Source organism: Polyodon spathula, chromosome 8 (assembly GCF_017654505.1).
Source record: "Polyodon spathula isolate WHYD16114869_AA chromosome 8, ASM1765450v1, whole genome shotgun sequence".
In the NCBI taxonomy this organism is placed as follows: domain Eukaryota; kingdom Metazoa; phylum Chordata; class Actinopteri; order Acipenseriformes; family Polyodontidae; genus Polyodon; species Polyodon spathula.
Window position 1 is genome coordinate 45,934,472 of NC_054541.1, and position 15,514 is coordinate 45,949,985.

The 15,514-nt window shown below is 36.7% G+C and overlaps 1 protein-coding gene across 3 annotated transcripts in view; it reads right to left on the reverse strand.

Annotated features, from left to right (window-relative positions):
• Nucleotides 1-15,514, reverse strand: part of LOC121320038 (synaptotagmin-1-like) — a 188,876-nt gene that overhangs the window by 50,081 nt on the left and 123,281 nt on the right. The gene's annotated exons all lie outside the window — the stretch shown is intronic.

The following is a 15,514-nucleotide window of genomic DNA, read 5'->3' on the forward strand; positions in this document are numbered from 1 at the left end:
AGAAAAACAACCCAAAGATAACAAATTAAACAGTAACAGTGTCTCATACTCTACTACAGTACTACAGCAGTCAGCAGTTTTGAATGTGATTTTTCTTTTAAATGCTTGTACTATGAATACAATCTTAAAATATAAACTGAACTACTCTGTTGATTAAGCAAGCACAGTATTTCAGTTTCTCACATCAACTGAAACATTTCTGTGTCCATGCAGAATATAAGAGAATTACAGAGCTGCAAGGCATTGAACTGTATCTGGAAGCTACAAACAATGGTGGAGAGATGGGTTTAATTTTACCAGCCTTCACTGTGACTCATTGCTTCAATGATCGACAGTTGACAGGTACAGAGAAGTCATCTGTCTGGCCGAATCTATGCTTTTACTTGCACTGCCAGCTTTGTCTGTTGAGTTTATTAATATTCATTGACAGGTTACAGTACCTCTCTGAGACATCATATTGCTTTACATTCTAATCTCAAAAATGATATCAATAAGGAAAACAATAGCTTTTGAAATGACATGCTCAAAATGCAAACTAAACCAAACTGAAGAGGACTACGAAACAGTAAGTGAACAAAATAAGAATGCACTTTTCTTGCAGGTTCAAGCGACTATAGTAGGTGTACGGTTTATCATTTACTGAACAACAGAAAGCTCCCCAAAGCACCTCCAAAGAGCCTCCTATTCATAAAACTTTGAACTCAAAAGCTTTTTCTAAAGTTTGATATTCACAGTTAACTGCAGCCATTGCTATCAAATTATATTTTGTTCATGAAAACTGACTTTAACTGCCAATGTCATAACTCTGAATAACATATCTTTCAATGTCAAACTATAATCAAAATCAATATTTACTGCATGCGTGAACGTGAGTTTATCATGACCTTCTGGTGCCAAGGCGAACTGCAAGTATAACAGCAAGTCTATATAGTTTTACTGCTGTGAGAGTCCATCACATATGGTCCTCCTGAATTATGAAATGTCAGTTTATAACTCTTTGCATTATTAACATCTAGTCAGCTACCATTCGTTGTCACACCCATGGGAAGCACTCCCCTCATTTGCCAATGTCATATACATGGACCAGAACAATGATATAGTTGTGACACTGATGTCCTGGTTTTTTAGAAAACCTCCATTCCAGCCATATCTTGTGATGTGTACTTTGACTAGAGATCTGTTAATCAGTGTTGTTGTTCTTTCCTCACCTAGGAGTTTCACAGCTGTTATGTTAAACGAGGACGAAAACAGCCACACAAGGGAGGCCACCCACGCTTCAGGTAAGGTACTGTATTAGCATCAGGTCTTACTGCGTCAGTGTTATTGTGACATGGAACCCCCCTTCTTGCTTGTCAAATTGAAAATGCCATTTAACAGCAACATGTTTAAAACCTGAAGGTACCTACTTATAACTGCATTTAGGTTGAACGTATTTGACAAGCACATCATATACACATGACCAGAACAATCTGAATAGCTTCTTTGCACTTTATGGCAGACATTCAGGACATCCTTTTTGACGAGCTAGCTAGGTTTTTACTAACACATATAAATAGGCTCTTCCAAAAGGCAAGCTGCACTGAGAACATCTTTTATTTATTCTGCAGCTGCAGCTTTAATTTAGATTAAAACAGACTGGGATGTATTTCGCTCTATTTAAGCACGACAGTAAGTATATTGCAAATTACCATCTTATGCATTTACCGGCAGGCTGTTAGTTCTTCAGATGTTCAGATAACAGTTACAGGATTCAATTTGTACATAATTTTTTATCTAGTTCCGGGCTTTGGAGAGCTGCTTCCAGTTGTTCAGATCTGTCAGCACTAACAACTAAGAAAACCGTATGCTTTCCTGTAATAAAGTGGCTCTTGGTGAGAGAGGCAAACTCTTGGAAGGCCTTGAAACAAGCATCTGTGCCCATTTGCCTTTTTCTAAATGTAGTTTCTTTGTTCTGTTCTGTTCTTTTAAAAGCAACACACACAATAATGAAACCACAGTACTTTACTTTAACCTTAGTGGATAATATAAGACTGTATTGTTGATTTGTTTTTTATGTGTAGTACATTTTGTCCATTAGCTTTTTACTGTATTCATTTGGTTATTATGCCTAGAATTTCAGTCATTTTTCCTTTTTGACAAATGGAAATGTTATCCCATTCCGACATCTTGCTTGCTAAAAATCTGTCATGGAATGCATTATAGCCCCTGCAAATACCATTTGTCTGCATTTATTCACCTGTGCCAAAACACTGTTGTGTTTATTTTATTTGTTTTATTTTTTTTATTTAACTGCCTTCAAGAAACAACTGAGATTGAGAATGTGAAATGCAAACATAGTAATAACTCAAAAGGAGAATTTGTATTATATTGAATGTAGTCTTTTTCAGAGGATATATTTGAAATGCTCCAAAATATCGTTTATGAACACTCCAGTCCTGACTGAACCCCACAATGAACTACCTTCACTGAAATGCACACCAACACTTCAGTATAATACACATAACCTAGCTCCTAGGAGCAGAGTTATAATGAGGGCGTACCCTTCACTACAGGGGTCTGGGGATGATTACATTGTAAAGAGAGAGCTGTCAAGGTCAGATATACAACTCTAGCACCAGTGGCAAAGTACGACCACACCATCGCCACAGCTGGAAATAGCAGTTCTGCTGGACTTGTTTTTTTTTTTCATTTAGTCATCGCCAATTAGTTTTTTTGTTATTTTCTCCCCAATTTAGTAGGATCCAATTATTTAGATTTTGGGAGAGGTGAAGATGAACACACGCTGTCCTTTGAAGCATTTTTCTACACTGCTGACTCACCATGCAGCCACCCAAAGCTACAGCGTCGGAGGACAACGCAGCCCTGGGCAGTTTACAGGCAAGCCAGCAGGTGCCTGGCCAGACTATAGGGGTCGCTGGTGCGCAGCGAGTCGAGGACGCCCTGGCCAATCTAACCCTCCCTCCCTCCGGACGAAGCTCGGGAAATTGTGCGCTGCCCCCTGAGAGCTCCCATACACGGTCGGCAAAGGAATAGCCTGGACTCGAACCGGCGACATCCAGACCATAGGGCCACTCGGGAGCCCCTTGACCTCACATTTTAATTCAAAGTAGTCTAGGTACATGCCGAAGACTTCCTTAATAGCAGATGTCACCTCAGGCCTGCTTTTTTTTCGTCAGTTCTCAAATGATGACAGTAAGTCATTCTGCCACACCTGACAAAAACATACAGTATCGCACAAGAATGCTGCAAGTGATATTTATACACCCAACTATTTAAAATTTCAAGTGACACAGATAATGCTGGCATTTTAACAGAGCATTACCTGAAAGTTGTTGTGTTTATGAAGAAACTGTTTATTTTCACATTCGCCAACCCCCCCACTGGAAAAAAAAAGAGGAAAACTTGCTCATTGTAAAGGCTTGACATTTGATGGATTTCTTCTTAAAGAACAAGAAGTGTTTCAGGGCAGTGAGTTGTCATTGGCATTGCTAACAGGAAATTTGACCTTTTCTCTTCAATGAGTGCCATTCTCATCATAAAATACACCATATAACTGATATTTCCACCTTAATTAAGAGGTTGTTTATCACAATAGCTGACAATAACAAAACAGATATGTGGTCCATCATATACTGTATGCCGATAGAAATGCATTATATTCCATTCACTGCTACTTGCTTTGTAGCAGGGTTTTTTCCTCATGAAAACTCTATTCCAGCTTGCTTTTGCATTGATATCATGTAGTACACAAAATACACATTTTCACACTGTGCTACATTACACATATAGTACGTAACCTGCCTTACCTACGTAACCTATAGTACATGAGACGTTCTATAAACCAATTACTTTTAATAAAGGTAGTTACATCTATAAGTTATGCTGTAAATAAAGCCACATGTTCCACTCTCCCTCCCTGATTCAATCAAGAAATCAATATTAAAGGAGGGGGCATTACTGAGTTTAAAGAGAGAACTAAACATGCTTTTTGAGAGTTACTACAGGGAGTCGATTGAGGATATCTAACAGTAAAGGATTCTTGGTGCCCTTTTCATATTCTTCCAATTTCTCATGTGTGTCTGACCGCGCCGTGTCTCAATTCCACCGTGTCTCTTTTATTAACCCAATGTTCCCTGTCGGGTTCCTGAACCAGGTGTGAAAAGCCTGGCCAATTATTTTTATAGCAGATGGCACAGCACGCTTCTCTCCACATTTCATCACGAAAGCTGCTTGCACATCGTATTGCCTTCCGTTTACTTTAACTAGGTCACTGTCAACCATTTTTTTGATTCTCAACCCCTCCCAATTGCTTCAAAGTGGGACAGAACACTGAGTTAGCAACTGCTCATAAACACCAAGTTGGACAAGCATCTTTTGGACAGAACATTTGCTTCCCAGAATTTCCTTGTCCTATTAGTCGTTGATAGAGGGAATGCTAGCCGCATTAGTACAGAGATTATAGGATTTGCTTGTGATTCATTTTTGTTTAGTTAGTCCAATAAAAGGTATCTCCTTCTCTTTATCTACCTGTCCTATTAGAAATGTCGTTAATTTGCTGTTTTAAAGCTTCCCCAATCTATGTTCAGAGACAAGAAAGTAGAACATAAATAATAATAATAATACAAAAATAATAATAATAATAATAATAATAATAATAATAATAATATACAGTACTGTAAATTATAGGAACTTTGGGCAGACAGCAAGACATTTGTTATTTTTTCTTTTTTGTTGTACTGTTCTATCTGTTTAATATGAATAGTAAAATGAAGCACAGGCACATTTAGAGTAAGGTTATCAAAGTACATATCTCCCAATACACTGAATGTAATCCCAGCACTGCTGGAATCTCCGGGTATGAGATGTGTTGAAAGGGGTGAACAGTGTGAAAGATAAAAGACACAGTTCTTGTTCACAAGTTTACTGCAGTGTAAGTCACAGCTAGAATTAGCTGCATATGCAGTTGCAGTCACCTATGTGTGAATTAAATTCTTGTTAAAATACTTCATGCAACACCAACAATTTGATAAAAGTTTTTACATAACCAATGTATAAAATAGCTTTTAAGAATACTTCGTGTTCTGTTCTAACGCCAAGGAGAAATGGACTCAAAAGCTGTTGATCTTGAATCTCTTTCACTTTTTACTAATTTTAGTGCCATGAGACGTTCTCCGTACCGTAGCTGTACATAGTACAGTTCGATTGGCATGGTTTCATTATTTTACAAGTCTTCCTTTGAGTCCCACTCTTCCCTTTTTTTTCCACCTTGCCCATCCACAGTACATAAGGAAGAGACACAATAATGAAATTGGGGTGGTGGATGCACTGCAATAAAAAAAATGCTATTCTGGAAGGCCTAAGGGACCTTGTCAATTTCACTCTTGATTAAAAGAAAGGCCCCTTTAGTCACTGTTCATGTAAAACAGAATGCGACTGGCCGTGTGCTGATGTGTGTGATTGGTGTCTTCTTGTCTCTAAATGATCCAATGGTGCATGAATCATTGGGTAATTCACTGTATTTTCAGAATAAGACAGAGATGTGATTAAATTCGGAATGGATGCCCGTTAAAAATAATGAAATGTTACTTCAATGCCAGTTACGTTAAAAAAAAAAAAAAGTTTCCTCAAAGTTATGTATGCAACCTTTTGAAAAGGCGAATCTTACAAGTAATCCACTGACATGGCCAGCAGATATCTGACATTTGATCAGCAGAGAAACCTATGGGAATTTGTTGGGTACCTCATTTCACTGTATTTTTAATGTAATGTTGAAAAAGACCAAGCAGTATTAACAGAGTTAAAGATTAGATCATTTAAATAAATCCACTGTCTTGCTGTGTGAATACTGTACAGTACAGTAGACCCAACTTCAACCGGGAAGGCACATCTTCCATCTGAAACTTCATGATCATTCCAACACATAACGAGGCCTCTTTTCAGCCCAAAAAAGATATACTTGCTGCTTTTTATCGTCTGGAAAGGTGCATTTCAGCATTTTGACATTATTACATTTTCCCAAAAGAGCATTAAGATCTGTGCAGTGTTTCATAATTTCTATTAAAATGTGATTTATTGCTAACTTAACATGGACACAAGTTACCACCAACCTCCACGTTGGCATCTCATAATTTACAAGACATTACTTCCTTTTGGGTATAGCGCTGCATGGTTTCCTGGCATATTGCTGATTAATGGTCATGATACACTGAACAAGTAAATCACTTCCTTTCATATGTACTATTTACAGTACATGCCTCTTGCTAATGACACTTACAGCAGGGATACATCCCCATTGACATTGTTTTTATTAGAGACTATTAAATGATTGTGCCAAATTACACTAGCTAATTGTATTAAAGGTAGTTAGCTCTCTGATCATGTAGGTAGTTATTTATGTTAATGTAGATAGTTATCTGTTAATGTAGGTAGTTATCTACCTATTAATCTAGGTAGTTATACATCTGACACTGTAGGTAGTTAGCTCTCTGATAATGGATGTACTGTAGTTATCTATCTGATAATGTAGGTAGTTATCTATGTGTTAATTTAGGTAGTCATCTATCTGATAATGTAGGTAGTTAGCTATCTGATAATGTAAGTAGTTAGCTCTGATAATGTTGGTAGTTATCTATCTGTTAATGTAGGTAGGTAGCTCTGATAATGTAGGTAGTTAGCTCTCTGATCATGTAGGTAGTTAGCTCTCTGATAATGTAGGTAGTTCGCTCTCTGATAATGTAGGTAGTTAGCTCTGTTAATGTAGTTAGCTCTGATAATGTAGGTAGTTATCTGTCTGTTAATGTAGGTAGTCATCTATCTGATAATGTAGGTAGGTAGCTCTGATAACACTATGTAACACAATTTTTTGTTCCTGGGTAGTAAGTGTTATTTCCTAATTGCTTATGCCTCAAAAGTATAGAACATGGCTATTATTCCCCACAAACCTTGCTTTTGTGACCAGGACAGTGATATTTCAAAATATCACTATTTCCAATGGGAAAACGGGCAAATGTGCGTCTTTTCGTTCACATAAAGTCAGAAAAAAACAACACATGAATCCAAATTAACATGTATTTATACTAAAGTAATACAAAAATGACTACAAAAGATTTAGAAGTGAGTAGTTTTTTGAGATTTACGATTATACTGTATTTACAGTATAATCGTAAACCTTGAAAAACTACTCACTTCTAAATTGGAACCATATTATAACCGGAGTGGTGCTTTTTCACTAAGATGGTTATCTCCTTGTACTCTTAACACACCCTCTGGTTGTTGCTCAGCTGTTTAAGGTAAAAGGGACACACATGCCCCACAAATAAAATGATGCTCACTTTCTTATCTTTGCAATGAGGAGGTGCACAAAACAGGGTTTAAAATGTACTGACAGGTTGGATCTGGGTATCCAAATGGTCAGTTTCCTCGTGATACGTGAGTCACTCTCAAATGTGAAACTGTTTGAACAGCCACTCAATTCCTTGTGTACCTGAAGGGGTTAAATCAACTTCAAGAAGAAAGAAAGTTGTTATTGTCTTTGAACAAATGTGTGAAGTGGTGAGTGGCCTGAGATAAATACTTCCTGTTTGGATGATTCATCTATTCATTGAAGGCTCCCTCCAACCCTATGGTGTGAGACAGTACAGTAGACAGCTGTACTACACTGGGAATCACATTCCTGTTGATAAAATAAAGGTTTCCTATCTTCTTATCTGTGACAGGTTCTGGTAGAAGCATTCCTCTATAATTGAGAGTTGTTTTCCTAACCCTATTTTATGTTCTATTAAGCTCTCCCAATTAAGTAGATGAAATCTGTGACACAGTTGTTTTATACAATATCGCCACAGTTTAGGAAATCACTGCCTAGGACCGATAAACTGGAAGTTTCCCCTGAGATTCACTCATTTCCAAATATTAGAATGTTCATTACAGAATCCGTATCCAGAATAACTGCTATGGACATTCATGTTAGCACAGCTCTCAGCTTCCAAATGTAGAAAAAGGTCACTCTGTGTACCTTGGACAGCACATTGTCCTTTAGAGAATATAATTAGTTCATCAAGTTCCACAATATTTTTGGCAGCTATTCTGAAATAATAAACAGACTTGAAAAGGTGAAGCATTTCGGAGCTAAATGCATAGGTAGCGGGATTCATTTATTATTACGCTTGCAGGATTTTACAGAGAAACAGAGCTATATGGAATCTGCAAACAATTAAACTGTTAGGCTATTTTCCCCTGAGGAATCATACAAAAAAAGCAGCCCCTGCGTATTAATACAACACTTGATAATCTGAATGCAATACAGAGCACAACAAGGGAAGAAACAGTTGCACTCTTTCTTTGGATCCAGAGTAAGTCTTTACTCAGCTTGAAGCAATCTCATTCTGTAATGGAAGTGAGACAAGTTATTAACTCTGCTCTGTTGTGAGGCCAGGACAACTCCATTAACTGAAATGCGCAAAGAAACCCATTTTCAATTACTAATCCCTCAGAATGGAATCATCAGTAATAAAGTAGTATGAAATGAGTTAGTAGCCAGAGAGATATGTGGCTCTTAACTTCCAATTTGAGTTCTTAATAGGTTTAAGTACCTTTCTATTAATATTAATATAATTAATATATATTAATATTAATATAATTATTCATCTCGTATTGAAATATCCTACACTTCTCCCTAAGAAATTATATTTATGTTGGAGGACGAATTCATGAAAGTGCCTGTCACTGGCCATGTGGAAGAATAGACTATTCCCTTGTTGAGAGGGGAAAAAAGTGGGCTGCAGGAAAAGTTGTCACATCACTATTCCTTTTTTTTGCTTTGAAAAGGTGGATGCAAATCCTAGTCAGGAGCTCAGAATTTAGCTTACTTTCATTTCCTTAGGCCACACAGGGCCATTTCAATTATATTGTGTTTCCCGATTACATGAGTGACTGCAAGCAATTTCTCAAGCCTGATACAGTCAATGGGGAATGATTGCATTTGTAATGGATATCAATCAATTAAAAATCAAGCCTGTGACCCTGTACCTTAGAACGACTTGATTTCAAATCTAAATCATTTTCATTTGAGTTCACTACCTGGCCAGAACACTTAAGGGTAGATATACTAAAGTTTTGCAAACCACATGCAAACCAATCAGAAGTGTAGTGTGCAATGCACTAAACAAACATTTTAATTAATGTTTTGCTACCGCAGTTCTTATTTGTGCTTTAGCCTTAAATGAATATGTAATTCTGGGTATTCCTGCAGAAATTCGCAAAAACAGGGTGGAGATAAGGGTGGAGATAATGCAAATGAAGGATCAAAAATTTTGTAATGAGATGTACTAAAGCTACGGACAATTGCGAGACTTACAATTGCATCAGTTTGCTAAGAACTTTTGAAAGCATGTTTTAAACAGTCGCAATTGTTGCTGGCATTTCCCAGTTTGCTTTTTCTCATGTGTTGCCAGTTGTGCTCAATGTATTTGGACGATCACCCAAGTACCTAATTTTCACTAAAGTCAGGGTGTACTTACAAGCCTTGAAAAAAATGTCTATGACATTTCCCACTGTGTTGGGAGCAATAGACTGCTCCCAACACAGTGGGAATAGGACCATGACCATGATCGATTGTGTATTCATTGTCTAGGCTACTAAGTAGACCAAGTTAATAATAATAATAATAATAATAATAATAATAATAATAATAATAATAATAATAATAATATTTTATTCGCATTGTACACCAAAGTAAAAAGATAATGTGCTATGTATCTATTTGATTTTACTATTGTACTGTATACTGTATAGGCATACTGTACGGATTTATATTTTTACATACTGTAATGTGTAGCCTACTCAAAACACATTAGTGTTATTTCAGTACAATGATTTATATTTAAAATACATAGAGAACTGTAAATGTATGTGTGTGCGATTTTATTGTATTGTTTTTAAACCCGACCCCTCCTTATGTAGGACAACATGTCTTGTTTAGTGAGGGTCTACTGTATGATTATGAAAAGCTTTTTAGGGGTGAAGGAGGGGGCCCCACTATATAATCTAACGAGATAAACTGCCTGTCTTTTTTTATATATATGTATATAACAGTATTAAAATAGGTAAAATGAAGATGGAACAGAAAGCATTGTATAGATGACATTTACATTTAACAAAAACAGTGTTATTTTGATTCTTGCACCCTTGCATGCATAGACGTTATCCTTCGGGTACTCCCTGCCGCAGCAAACCACAACTCTCACCAGAGATCTCGATAAGATGACGCAAATAATATTTAAATTTACAGGTTACATAATGAAAACAAAAAATAAAAATAACTGCTTTGGTTTGATGTTCTTTTAACTTACTGTAGGAAGGATATTGCAATGTTGCAGAAACGGGCGAAATTTCTGCATTTTCTGGAAAGTTCTCTAAAGGCATAATTTTTATTTTTATATCTGAGAGACAACGTACAATTACTAAATTATTGCAGTCATTTTTCAGTCCCGATAAAGGGAATTGGTAGTTCTATGGCTACTGTACTTCTTTGCTATGTTTTACACTAATCTGCTGTATCAATGAGCAATACAATGCTAGTATTGCATGATGTTTTCATTTATTTTTTTATTTATTTGGTCCAGCTGGAATCAGGCCGTGTGACCTACAGAAAAGATACCAGGATACAGCGGTTTATCTACATCGTTATATTTTAAATATTTCCATATAATGAATTCACATAAACAAAAAGTCAAGAACCAAAACATCCCAACACATACAAAGGATCAGTAATATGGGGTAAGAAATTGATTTTAAATCATTGGTGATTAACACTCCTTTAAGTTAATATATGTAACAGCTGTTTCTGTACTGCTGTAGATGGAAAAGCTCTTTTCCTGATCACAGCTGGGGTACAGTGAGTCTGACGGTGGTATTTGGAGGATATAATGGTATTCTTTGCACTTGCAGTATAGATGAGGGGAACATGAGATTCTGATTGGACTTTATAGTCAGATGTCAAAAATTATGCAGTGCCACTCGCAAGATTGCCTTAATATCTAAAAGCAAATAAATCGCCGCCACTCCTGGCTGTTACCAGCAGATTGAGCAGTAACCTGATGATTTAGGATGTGTCTCTCAACAACTGTACCCAATGAATTGAAATGGAAGAAAGGGTGCAGCTCCTATTTCCTCCCACATGATTGTTCTGTCATTCGTCCCACTTACATCTTGTTTGCAGAAGCTTTCATCTGCATTTTGTACTCCCCAGATATTTATTACCAACAATAGACTTGTTTCACGCTACTATTCCTGACAAACAAGTCTGCTTTAAATGAATGTTCGCTTGCATTTATCTGTGAAATTCTAATCAAACCCAAACAGATTTCTCGCTGTTCTAGGATGCATTGCTTTTTGAGTTTCCATGAAAATAATGAACCTCTTTCAACACTATCAGGTATTTTTATGTAAATACAGGTGGATTCCACTGAGTTTGGCCCTTTGGTACTTTTCACTTGTACAGCCTAAAAAAATAACTTTCACCGAGGTCAGAAGGAAACAGCACAGCCCTGCAGGGGCTCTGAATCAAGCTTTGCACAAGACTTACTATAATACAGAACCTCCTGTCACATGAAACGTGTGAAATAAGCACAAGGGGATTGATACAAGGCTCGCTGATTTCTCCAGATCAAAAGGCGCAATCAGAGGGGACTAATTTCTCTGTAAAAATCCTTATGCATGGATCTCTGGACCTGCCTTATTGATAACCTTAGGATGCTGACAGACCAGGGACTGAATCGACCAAGAAGATTTTTTTGAACATTGATAATGGATAATTACAAAGCATATGACATGGTTTGTTTAGATTTCCAGAAAGCTTTTGACAAAGTCCCACATAAAAGATTAGTTCTCAAACTGAGCGCAGTAGGGAGTCAAGGAAATGCATGTACATGGATTAGGGAGTGGTTAACATGTAGAAAACAGAAAGTACTGATTAGGGAAGAAATCTCAAAATGGAGCGAGTTAACCAGTGGTGTACCACAGGGATCAGTGTTAGGTCATCTGCTATTCCTAATCTACATTAACGACTTAGACTCTGGTATAGTAAGCAAACGTGTTAAATTTGCAAATAACACAAATATAGGAGGAGTGGCAAACACTCCTCCTAAGGTACTGCACGCAGGCAATAAAAATGTGCATTATAAATATCATATGGGAGATACTGAAATTGAAGAAGGAATCTATGAAAAAGACCTATGAGTTTATGTTGACTCAGAAATATCTCATCTAGACAATGTGGGGAAGCTCTAAAAAAGGCCAACAAGATGTTTGTATATATTATGAAAAGTGATGAATTTAAATCAAGGGAAGTAATGTTAAAACTGTGCAATGCACTAGTAAGACCTCAACTTGAATATTGTGTTTAGTTCTGGTCACCTCGCTACAAAAAGGATATTGCTGCTCTAGAAAGAGTGCAAAGAAGAGCGACCAGAATTATTCCAGGTCACGTCATATGCACACAGGCTAAAAGAATTTAATCTATTCAGTCTGAACAAAGAAGACTACACAGCGACCTGAGTCAAGCATTCAAAATTCTTAAAGGTATTGACAGTGTCGACCCAAGGGACTTTTTCAACCTGAAAAAAGAAACAAGCACCAGGGGTCACAAATGGAGATTAGACAAAGGGGCATTCAGAACAGAAAATAGGAGGCACTTTTTTACAGAGAATTGTGAGGGCCAAGTAATTGTTTTTTTTTTTTTTTTTTTTTACCCTACGTGTGACTCCCCTGCTTTCCATTAGAGTTCTGTTCCTTGGTTCTGTCATGTTTCAGTTTGTTTTCTGAAATTTTACTCAAGGTATTGCAGAAATGTCATTGGACAGATGATTAAAATGGAATGGGTGACCATTAAATTAATTCCGTAAAATAAATAAATAAATAAAACAAAATGCTATTCATATACTCTAGGTTGGAAATATTTTGTAAGTAAACTCTTTTGTAAGTGAAGCTTAGTCCAAGTCGTGTGAAGTGTTTTATTTAACCTTTGTAAATAAATGATAAAGTGCAGTCAGCAGTGTGCTTTCTCTGCAGCCAATGCCGTCCAATCAAAAAACAAATATTCACATGAAAAGGTTTCTATCAGAGACCTGTAGAGAACAAACCAGAATATATTCATTTAGGAGCATGAAACACAGAGCTTAATTCCAGAAAGCATGGAACAGCACATCCTTGGGGTGTAAAAGTCTTAGTAGGTTTTTAGTACAAGTGATTTTGTATGTTGTTCGTTTGGTCCAAACAAATACACCTCCAAGCTCCCAGAAGATGGCATGAGACAACTCTTTCAATAGCTGGACCAAAACAATGTTTCAACATTAATATGTACTGTACCACAGGTCCAGATCTGTCTTTTTTTATTTATCTTCCAATTATGAAATTACTAATGGACAGCAGAAATTATATAAATAAACAAGTAGTCACAATTTCCCATTTAGAACTACAAAGTTGTTTTTTAAACAATTTTTTTTATTATTATTGAATTGCCACATGTAATAAGTCAAATATTCAGAATAAGCTAAAGTCACGCAACAAACAATCTTTATGTAGATGACTAATCAGTTCTCAAAGCACAGCGATGTTTTGTTGTGCCACTGTTAAAGCACATAATAATTGTATGACATTGTATGACATGAGGATATTAATTGTCCTAAAGCCCGAACACTTCCACGATCAAAAAGTAATAATAGTAATAAGAAAGAGCCCCCATGCATGACTAGCTGTTGCTGCCTGCTGTGTGCTTCTGTTTTCAATAGTTTAGACAGGAAAGAAAAGTAGAACATAAAGAGAAGACAGCATTGTAGCACTTACACAAAGCAGTTTGGTCCAGGCTTAAATGTTAAATAATGTACCTTTATCCTATTCTGTCAAGTGTGCTTCGTGTTTCTCCCAAGTACAATAACAGAAACGAAAATCTTAACCAAAAACAATAACCAAATCTTCTGGCATTTTAGAAAAGATGCAACTGTTTTCAAGCTGAGCTTCGGTCACTAAATTAATAATTTATAATCCGTTTAAGACTTACAGGGTTTTTGAAACACTTACACGATGACTGGTTTAATTTAGCAACCAAAGTGATGAGACCTAGTCCTAAGGGAAATAATTTTTCTACTTTTCTTTCCGACAAAATATGCAAAGTGAAAGGAGGCGTGCATTCTTCCAGTTCATCAGCAATTTGTGACATTTTGAAATCAAACATGAAATGTTGTGCTACTATTATGGCTTCCGGTAGACTTTTGCGATACCATTTTGTAGTTGCCTTAATTAAATTATATTAATTAAAATATAAAAATTATGTTTTTTTTTTTTGTTTTTTTTTTAAATGAATGTTGCAATCTTAAAATTCTAGGTGATGCAAAACTCTTGGCAATAGCTGTATATACAGTAACCCAATTTAGCGTGTCCAAGAACACAGCCTATCACCATAACACTATGGAGGGCATTGGCTGAGTATGGACTTGCGGGAAGTGCCCAGGACTAACAGCAACAACCCTTCCTTCAGAACCTCCCTTGGAGGTTTCCTTTAAAACAATGAGACGTGATGACATCTGAATCCAGCCAAAGAACAATAAAGAACACAAAGACCACTTCATCATAAAAGAACATTTATATAATAAGAACAAAACTAAGACACAAACAAGCCATTCTGTCCTCGAGTGCTGTGGTCTTTACCAATTAAAACAGCAGTCACATTCTGATGATTACTTCTTATTCCCTGGCTCAGTTATACTGTAACCTGCTCAGAATACAAACAAGCTTCCCCATGAATTTCGTTAGGGAGTTTTTAGATGAGCCATGTTTTAAATGTATTTGCATACTGTATATCTCAACCATACCTACTGTACCTACTGCACTTCTAGGGTTGAGCACAACTATTTTGAAGTAAATCCACTTATCATTATTTATACCAATTAAACAGTCAAAGCACTGATTGATTTAGTATTAATTTGACTTTATAGGATTGGTTAGCCAATAGGATTAGTGTAGCTTGCTGAACCTCACCCTTAACATTATGGCAAGCCTGTAGTATATTTCAAGACTGTACATTGGTAAACGGCAGCAGTGAGAAGGAAAGGCTGGAAGACTGTTGTAAAGACAGTTGCGCAATGTACAGTAGCACACGTGTTCTCATATATTCTAGAATCTGTACAGATCTCTGGCTTACTACTGGGTTCAGAAATAGTTCAATTTTATCAAATAAAATGGTATCTGTCCACCCACCATTCGCTCCACACTATCAATGTTTCCACATATCTTTCTTCCTACCCCCCCCCCCCCCCCCCCAACACACACACACACAATAAACAGGCAGCAAATTCTGACGTTTGACGCATATTTATGACCAAGACTGTGAAACATATATAAAACTTGTTGCTCAAAAAAAACGTTGCTCCAACAGGTCATTGTTTGACATGTTTTACTTAGCAACGCTAGGAGCCATCTCACAATTACACTCTTAACGCTGCTATGTACAGAGACTTGAGAG